We start from the raw sequence: 10432 nt of genomic DNA, 5'->3' as shown, positions 1-10432 counted from the left end.
CTCCAGCCCAGGATTTTAACAAGAAAATTACTCTCTAATTTAGATGAAACAGTTTTACAACAGTCTTCTTAAGACCTTTTAAAGAAGTATAGGTTTGCTGGAGGCAATATTAATGAGGAAAACATGTGAGCAATTAAAGCTTTGATTTAAAAGTACCCAGAATTTGTCTGTAAATAATATGAAGATAGCAATAAATATAGGGAAGAAGCTAAACCAGAAAATAGTTCATTTAAACAGGCATATTGAAAACTGAGGGTTTGGTTTTGGGGTTATTTGTTGTGGTGTTGACGTTTAGTGCAGAAAAGGGAGGTAAGTTAAAATAAAGAGAGCATGAGGAGGTGTTTTCCCAAAGTATTTTAATCTTGGTTATTTATTGTCTTCTCATTTATTATCACTATTTATTTTCTTTGAACTTGAGGATACAGTACCATAGCAAAAATAATATGGACTAAAAGTGGTTTTGGGGTAGACGTGGGGGGCATGGACAAGGAGTGTCTGTACCCCAGCAGCGTCCTAAGAGACAAATCGTGGAGAGTCCTTGTCTTCAGGGCAGCTTTAGCAGTGGGAGAGCTGTCGGGGCCTTTTTCCAACCAGTAATCACCGTGATGCATGTACAGTTAGATAATCTGTAAATGCAAAAATCTGCAATCAACAAAATTAACATAAGCTCCATGCCAAGCCATAATTAATAACAAAAAATAGGCACCAGCTCAGAAATGCAAGTGCTTAATACTTCCAGAAAAGGTTAGTGGAAGAGTAATATTCAGTTTTAGGGATTCTTGTCCACAGCTATCAGAATTTGGAAATGTAAGTATGAAAGGTGTACAAGGCAGTTCCTGTATATCAGCTTGTATAGCTCTGGAAAGCTTGCTTTTGTTTCTTCTGCATTCCTTTTCACTGCTTGAAAGGGTGCTGTTGCTAAACTGGTAGAGTCATTCCAGACTACTTCTGGCTTAACTGGGAAAGCCTAAGTTTCTAATTACTTACTGAGTATTAAATATATCTGAATGTCTTCCTACAAGCTTGTGTGGTTCCAGCTCCCCTCTGTGCTTTATTCCCCACTCCACATTCTCAAACCGTGTCTCTGTGGGCTTCTTGCTGATGTGCTATGGTGGGAGCTTGTTTTGAAGCTAGGCTGTATAGGAGCTTCATATTCTGAAATCCTGCTTTCTTATTACAAAATATCTTAATCTTTTTCACAGATTAGCTGAAAAGAAAGTAAAAATTAGCTGGCAATGAGCACTGGCATAAAGATGTACTTGCACTGTTATGGCATAAACACTGAGACTAGCTGTGTCTAAGGGAAGCCAGAAACTGCAGCTGGGTGAAGGAGCCAGAATTTTCAGCATGTAATAGCAGTAAAATTAAAAAAATATATATTCTTTACCCATTTAAGGAGTAGCCAATTACCTGGACTGTGAGGACTAAGAGTCTTTGTATTTTAATCTTTGCTATTGTGATTGATGATGTTATTCTTAGTCATAGAAATGTGTCATCCTATTTTAAGCTTAAAGTAAGCTGTGTTTGCCTCCATAGCAGCTTGCAGTTGTGAATTCCAAAGAGCAATTGCTGAAACATGCCTTAATGACTCTACTGTTATTATTTTATGATATTGAAATAGCAGTTGCTGCAAACAGAAGAGATTTATTGGCTAGACATTTGGATACCTTCCTGTTTATCATTTAATGAATTTAATATATAACAAGTGTATGCTAATGACATCACTCCTCATCTTTTCAATCACTGTAAAACAGAATCAAGATTTTAAAGAAAATTCTGAAACAGGGAGGCTTAGATGTCAAAGACAGGGCTTGATGCAATACACTTGCAAAAATTCAGTCTTGCAAACTAATAAATACATGGGATGCTTGTTTTATTCACCTGAGAAACTAAGACAGTACACTGTTTGCACTCCTCTCTGTCCTAGATCATCATGCTGCTCTCAGTTGTGCTTTGACTTCAAAGTCAGCACCATGCCAGAGGACATGACAATTAGGTAGAAAGGCAGTGGATTTAAGTGTCAGCAAACCTTCCCTCAGTCTGCTGACTTACCTGAGGGAAGACTAGCAACTGAACCTGTGCAATTTAGGGAAGATGAGAAAATGCAATAGTTTAAAAGGGGAAAAGATTCCTGTTTGGAGAACTACTAGCTCCTGAGCTGAATGTGGTGTGACACTACCATTTATCTCTGCCCAGCTTAGATAGGAATAGTTGAGGTGTTCTAGCAATGCAGCACAGAGAGCAAGAAGAGCTACCATCCCTCTGACTGATTGCACCGATGCAGATGGATGTAACACTGACACACTCTTCTGGTTTTCCATTGACTTTAGTCTTCTAATTTGCAGGTAACGATTGCAAAAGGTGCCAGAACAACAGCATGAGAACAAGAAATTTCCTATTATAGGAAGTTTGCAGGCAGAAAAGTGGCATTTCAAGCTATCTGGTCTAACGGAAGGCGTCCCTGCCCATGTCAGGGGGGTCAGAACTAGATGATCTTTAAGGTCCCTTCCAACCCTAACTGTTCTATGGTCCCTTAGATCCAGCCCTTAAGACCACCTAGGAGGTAACAGTGTTTTTAGGAGCCAGATTGTAGCTGGCTGTTTGCAAGGGCCTGTGTGAGGTGATGAAGGGTGATGTAAAGGAATATTTCTAGCAAGTCTCGGACACCTAATTTGGAAATCACTCTTAGAAATACCACAAAACAGCTCCCTGATCTTGCATCTGTGGACCCAGATTGGATGGTTTTGGCATGTCTAACTTGGTAAAGAGTGGAAGTTCATAGATTTTTGAGGGCTGTGCTTGCAGAAGTAACTGTATTGCTGCATTTGTGAAAATGCATTCCGCTTTGGAAAGTCAAAGGTGCTCCCTGCCAGCTGTCAAGCCCCACCATGCATCTGGAATTAGCAGCTCCTGGATTATTTGGTAGATACTCCAGCAATATTCCTATTGTCATGCTGCTTCTGCCTGGTTTAGAACCAGAATGGCACAGGTGGTGGAGGATCTTTCTTCTATATACTGATAAAAGCAGCAAGTTCTTTGGCTCAGAATTGTTTTTAGCATATGAAGAATCTTTTGCATCTTAAAAAGCAATCCCAAGTAGTTGGGCCAAATTTATATCAGCAGTGAGGTAGCCAACACTGCTGGTAAATGCCTAGTGTATTGGAATCTGTGGGAGCAATTAGGAAACCTCTGTCTACATCTTTAGGCACTTAGTGATTTTAAGTGCATAAATTAATCCCTACTGGGTAAAATATAAAGATAGTTTTCTAAAAGGCTCAAAGGTTTTATACATTTCTCATAGAAAACCGAGCTCTTCAGCTTCTAGTGAGAGATCTGTAAACACAAGAAATGGCCCATTATAACAGACCAAGTATCTTTTAATAAATAGAAAAATAACTGCAGCTGGGACTGAAACACAAGGAAATAACCTTTTACTAGCTTACATCTTCACAGCTACTTTGATATTTTTACTTTCTGCTGTTCTGGGAGCTCACAATTGTCATGGCTTTTCAATTGTTCTGCTTCAGCTGTATGATTTTTCCATGAGTTTTCTTTCTCTATTAGATTAGTGGCTCAGAATATTCCAGATCCCAGTTTAGCATCTGCTTTCTTTGACTACCTATTTCTCTCCACAAACTCCATTATAGCCCTTAAGCTGGATGATACATAAATGTCCTGTGGGATCCCCAGCCGAATAAGCTTTACTGTCCAAAATGAGGTGGAAGTGTACATTTTCATGATCTTTCTCAAATACATTGCTTTAAATTTGTTTTCCCTCCATCTGTCAATTGGTTGCCTTTTATGGCAAATTCTTTACTACCTGATTCCTTTTGTTTATCCTAATTGAATGAAAGGTTTTAAAGGTAAGTCCCAGTTCAATGATGGGTAATGGCTAAAATGGCTATTAAAAGAATGACTTAAAAGATATTGCCTATTTCTTTCTCTGTTATGGTTTATCTGCACAGGAAAGCTATTGCACAGCAAGGCATAACGTGAATTTTAAGTAAAATAACTATTTCACATTAGCCTCCCACTGTCACCCTGCATGCAGGTTTCACTTATTCCACTCCTAAAATTGGCTAAGAAATCTTGCATAAATGTATTCTTGCTGGGAAATGTTGTCCACATTAGGATTTAAAGATGAAATAACTTTCCAAACTCCTTTCCTGACAAATTAATTCAATTTTTCCAAGTCTAAAGATGGCTTTGTCACTGCTGGGTCATCCTTTTACTCCAGGAGCAGTCTGTAGCTCCTAATCCTGCCTGCTAAATCATAACTTCATTTATCCTCCAGACAGGTGTGACTCAGCTGCACAACAACACTGATGGATCTTGTAAACTAAAGGTGTTATTTTCTGACAGTGACTGCTGTTTGGCTTTATGACGTTTGAATTAATTCATGTTCTCATTCACATTCAGTGAAGGTAGAGAAAAGCTTAGTGATGTGTTTTGATTTAGACTTTCAGAGGCTTAATGTACTTGGGTGTGTAAGTCTCACGGACTTTAAATAACTTTGAGAATCTTATTTAAACAACTGATTTCTGGGTTTTAGGAAAATATAGAATAGGCTGGTTTAAATCAACTGTGTTCCCTTTTCTTTCTCCTCTTTCAGAGGAGTTGCATTTGCATAGGAAGAGGATTCTCTAAGTAAAGACACAAAGTCCATTTTATGACTAGAAATTCAGCAGCCAAAACTAATGTTAAGCATTGCCTTCCAACTCAATAACAGACCAAGTCAAAACTCCATGGCATAGTACTGAATATTAGAATTAGGTTGAGTTTAAATTATGTTTTGATCCATCTATCCTTTTGCCTTACTCTAAACAAGAGGGTTTAAGACTCCTTTCCACCTTGCTGTCCAAGATCTGATATTTAGCATAAAGGAGGCCTGCTGCATGACAGCCCTGTGAGCTGTGAGGGCAGCTGTCAGACATCAGTTCACCAAATAGAGAGTTTCAAAATGCATTTTGTTAACTCTGAAGACTTATATCTTAATTCTTTTGGTTTCATGCAATGAAAGGGTGAATCTGAAATAATCTTGTCTATTTGAAACTGAGGTTGCGTTACCTTTATTTAGTTCAGAAGTTCTTTTTCCCTGTGTTGATTTTGATTTATTATTTCCTGACTTAGGAAAATAGGAGTGAATATGGAACATGTGGGTAGAAGACTACTCATTGTAGGCCACCTGTCAAGTGAAGACAGAGGCTGAATATATTAAGAGGGGTTTCCCCACAGTGTTGGCTGGGATTTTTTTGTTTTGTGTTGGTTTTCTGTTTGTTTTCCGAAGTCTGTGTGTGTTTTGGTTAGCATGATGTTCATGTGTGTAGAGACTGTCCTGCTTGCAGACAAGACATTTTAAATCCCTAGAAACTTTTTCAGCCTGACATGTTACTGATAACAGGAATAACCATTCCTTTTGAATATTGCCATTAATGTGACTTTGTTTGCCTATGAACATTAGTGACATTAGCAGTTGCCAGATCCTCAAGACTTCATCCCCTGCCTGAGCTGCACTAAATGTGCAGGCAGTCGCAGCACTAAATGTGTAGGCAGTTACTGCACGCTCAAAACCTCTCATTAGCAAACACAACCAACATCTCTGGGGGCTTTCCTGCCTGTAGATGGAAAATGCAACCGGTACCCAGGCAGAGTGCGCCTGGGCTGTGGGAGCACCTCACTTCCTTCCCTCCTGCTTTCTGGGTGGGGAACTCTGCCTGGGGGAGACTTCACCATGTTATTGCTTGCTGCTGTGCACGCTTCTGGTCTCCCTTGGCCCCTGCACTGCTGCGCATCAGTTACCAGTGTGCTAGTGCAGTTCGGGGGGGGGGGGGGGGGGGGTAATAACTTACAGTCAGAACTCAGTGCCTCTCTTGCCTCCTCCTGCTAGTCTGGTTGGGGGTTTGTTTGTGTTTGTAATACCCGAGGTCTCTGACTTTGGGTAATCTTGGGTTATTTTTATTTTAACACTGAAAGAAAGGGTCCAATCTCCTTGTGAAAATAGTGTTGACTGACATTGTTTCAAAGCAGATGTAGAGATAAGTTTGGTCCTGAAATTTAGTCAGCAGGTGGGTGTTGTTTATTGCCTAGCAATTAGAACTTATATTAACATAACATCTCCTCAACTTCAAAAATTTGAGAGCTCTCTGTGAACAGATTCCCAAGAGCTCTCCTCTGCTCTCTTCCCTTTGTCTTTTCACTTTCCCACCTCCACACCCATCCACCCACCTGCCTTTAAATGTGCTGTTTCAAATTTAGAGTTCAAGAAACTTTAAGTCTAAATCATGACAGATATTTTCTTCTAGGGCAGAAGCAGCTTGCAGCCCACCCCTCTTTTATTTTAAATCAAGTTAAAGCAGACTTTCTAGACTTCAGAAACTTTTTCTTTTTTTTTCTCTTAGAGCATGCTTTGATAAAAAGGGAGACCTCTTCCTCTCTTGTTTGAGAGGAAATAATTATGGGAGATAAGTCCTGATTTTTCTTCCTTCCATCCCCCCTCAACCAACCATTATTAACACTGGACCAAATCAGCTTTGTGGAGAAACCAATGCCTTGCTCTGATCCTAGGGCAAACCCTGAAAGATCAAATGCAGATTCCCTTGCTTGCAGCCATCACTGTTACAGTTGTATGTGACTGGTTTAATAAATACTGTCATCCTAACCCTCTGTGGCAGTCGCTTTGCTGATGAACATGTACAAGCTTGTTTATCGGATGCAAAATCGCTGCTCAAACATGATTGTTAGGAAGAGGCTAATCGGATGGGAAAGTGATGAGGAAGAGATCAGACTCTTAAGTCAAATCCAGTGAGGCTGCTCTATCATATTAGTACCTTTTTTCCCCTCTCTGTCTACGGAATTAAAGCAGCTTATCCTGAAAGAAGGCAGCTAATTTGATGTGAAGACTGCCGATGCAAGCAGTTGCAGTGCTGCTTTGCGTTATGAAAGTGACAGGAAAGGGAGAGCTGGTGCAGCCGCCGGACCCCGGCCAAAGCTCTGGGAGCAGGCAGTATCATAGCTGGTTCCTTTGCCGAGTTGCAGAACAGAGAGCAATCGTTCAAACGGCCGTGTGTGGTAACGGCTGGGTCTGATGGCTCTTTTGAGGCAAATGGGAAAACTCTCAGTTGAAACGTGCACAGGCTTTTTTCAGCCTCAGCTGGAAATGAGGAACGCGGCTTCTCTGCTCATTAAATAAAACCGCTCCCTTGTGCTGAGAATGGTGCCAACTTACTGTAACAGAAGCTCTGGTACAAAGCCTTGACAGCAGCCTTTATCCCCCAGATAACAAGCTTGACAAGTACCTTTGCCATTTGGGCACATTGAATTCTCGGGAGAGCTTCACATGAATAAATCATTACCTCTTTAGCAACGATTCCAAATTAACGATCCCCCACCTTTTTTGACAAGCACTTCTATTGCTGTAGGTTGTGACTTGTGGCTCCTTAGAGGATGGCGACAATTGAGGAGTCCTGAAGGCTTTATTTTCTCCTTCTTGGATATTCCAATAACTTTTCCTGTGACTGAGTAGCTGAAAAAAATATCTATAATTATCACAAAGGTTAGCACTTTCAGAATAACAGCATAGAGCTGGGAGAAGAAATCCCAAATGAAAGGAAAACCGTCATGTTAGATCAAAGTCAGGATCAAGACGAACACCAAACTTTCTGGAGGTTGAAAAGTAGGATTTAATTACTGTGCATATCAGGGCACTTTTTTGCTTCTAGTTTTAATTAGCAACACATTAAGGTCTGAGGAAACACCTTTGCTTAGATACTTGCATCATAAACTGAAAGCTATGAACGTTTTCTGTGTATGTAGTCTTGTAAAATTTCATGTACAATGTTGCTATCCTGAGGTGTGCAAAAAGTTTGGGGAAGCGCCCTGCATATTGTTGCATGGTTGGAATGCCAAAAGATAATAGTCCCTGATTTTTGCTTCCATCGGTGTAACCCAAGTGGTTTGAGTGTCACATCGAACTGCATCACATTTTCTTATTTTTGTATCTCACCTAAGATCATGCTTTTATACCTTAGATTAAAAAAGTAGAAGACTGGCTCCAGGGAAGAACTTTAAGTTCAAATATGAACTTTCCTAAAATTCAGGTATTTAGATCTTTGATATTGAGAAAGTTATTTCTGTCGCAAAGCGTGACTGTGTCTTTTTCTAAAAGTACCTGATAAGCCATTAGCATATCTTTAGTCTTGCTTTACTAGTATAATTCTTAAAACTTCAGTGCAAGTTTCAATGAGTCGCTATCTATCTGCTCTTTGCTGGGTAAGCAAGGAGCCATTCTAGTAAAAAGTGGAAAATATTACCTGAGACCCCACCGCATTGAAACCAAAATGAGAATTAGAGAGAAACCTAAAGTCCCTGACTTTTAAGACATTCACTTTGGAGGGGACTAAGAGAAGGGGATGTTTGGTCTTTATTTTAGCATTCCCAGTGCTGAAAAGAGAAATAAAACTGAAGTTGGTCTAAGATTCAGTGTGTCCAGAGGAGCTACTAACTGTAATTGGCATAACCCTTAGATGTATGCAAGTAAAGGTTCAGTGCAGCAAGACTTTACATTTTAGTTTCACAGCTGTGCGTGCCTGCCACCTCTAGAAATGCTTCACTAGAGTAGTGGGATGCACCTGCATCTGAGTATATTCTTTCCTAGAGTTTTAAGCTGTTGTTATCAGGCAGTCTGTATAGCACGAGATCAAAATCTGTGTTTTACAGCCAAGTCTTACCAAGGAGGAAGATAGAGAAAAGGGATCATTAAGAATGTTATTAACCCTTGATATATAAAGGTTGCTCTTAAGTAATAGTTTCAAAAGTATCCAGTAAAGAGACAAGATGGGAGAAGCAAAATATTTGCAATAACAACTTTTATGACTGATACAGAACAGCTTAGTGTCAAATGTATTCTCTAATGACTAAATATGCTTATTTTACAAATCTGGACCTAGGTCAGGGTTTGTTATATAATCTTTCTTTGAGTTCTCAAATCTAACCTTACATGTAAACACGAAGCTTTAAAATTATTATTTTTAACATTAGACTTGGTTAAGATGTTCTACTGATCTGTGTCAGGAAGCAAATTAACATATCTTAAAAATGAATTTGCATAACCTGAAAAAAGTTTCACACAGCCTAATATAAATTTACATTCCTAATAAAGTATTAACATATCCAAAAATGGATTTGAAATAGTACAACTATATTTTAAATCCTTCCTGGAGATTCCTAACAGCTTTGATTTGCATGTCCTGACTTTGCTATATAACATAGAACTAATAATTACTTGGTTAATAAATCAGCCTTTTAATGCTCTGCTGCTGCCACCTTTGTTTATACAGTTGAGAGTTGCAAAAAAAGCAACTAAGTTTTGGCTTTTGCACATAGTAGCACTGAAGTTAAGACCAATTTGCAAAGGGAGGATATTTCAGGAGATGCTTTGCTGGACTTGGCTAGAAAGTTGGGTGTAAAGCTTGGATCAGTCTTCACACGTTCAAATTCTGACCTCAAACCCAAAGCTCTTCTCTCTCTCTCTCATTAGACAAAATCAGAATGGGGATTTCAGGCAGCCCCTTAGGTGACTATTCTAGATTTTATTCTCCATAAATACAAGATAAATGTTGTTCTGCGGGGTGTATTCCTGAAGCCTGGAGAAATTTCCAGAGAGTTTGGTAGCAGCATGGTAAGACTCAGAACTCAGTAAAGGGTGTTATGCATTTACCAGTGGGGGAGGTCCTGACATCTGAAAGCCAGCCTCACCACAGATGATATTTGAATATTGGTACTTGAGTCTGTAGCCACTGATGCATAAAGGCTCTGATTCAACAAGGTACTTGAGCTTTAGGAGTCCTACTGAAATCAAGTAAATGATTCATGTGTTTAAAGTTATGCACATAAAATCTCGCTGTAATGGAGCCATGAGCAATTCCCATTGGAATCTGCCATTGAATTTTGCTGCAACTGAAACAGTGGCCTTTTAATATAAAACTACGAGTGAGACCAAACAGTAAAATGTTGCAGTTACAATTTTCTAGAAGAGATGGTACAAGCTGGCAATGAGGTAAGGTGAGGCAAGGGGAGACAATTTTTATTTTTAGTGTGGTTTTCCCCAAATCCTTTCCTTAATGGCATCTTGCTTCAGCTCTGTGCATCTGAAATATTAACAAAAGGCCCACAGCACTAAGCCAAGCCCTGTGGCTGGGTTGGTTGTTTCTGTGGCTCATAGTGTGTTGGGAGGTTCTTAAAGCAATGACTCTTGGAGTGGAAAAGCAGAAACCAGCACACAGTTCAATTTGTTCAGCAAATTCCATCCATCACCCTCACAAGATCAGGATAAAGTGAATTAATAGACTTAACTTCAAACCTGCAATAGGATGTCAGGCAGCTCAGAGCAGGAACTTGTAATATCTGGAGGTCCAGATGGACTCCTGTTGTCTGC

Source organism: Pezoporus flaviventris, unplaced genomic scaffold (genome assembly GCF_033815535.1).
Source record: "Pezoporus flaviventris isolate CSIRO_AGI_PZ_B2104156 unplaced genomic scaffold, CSIRO_AGI_Pfla_v1 ptg000023l, whole genome shotgun sequence".
Taxonomy (NCBI): domain Eukaryota; kingdom Metazoa; phylum Chordata; class Aves; order Psittaciformes; family Psittacidae; genus Pezoporus; species Pezoporus flaviventris.
The sequence above is the reverse complement of the archived record's forward strand: the minus strand, read 5'-3'. Positions refer to the sequence as shown.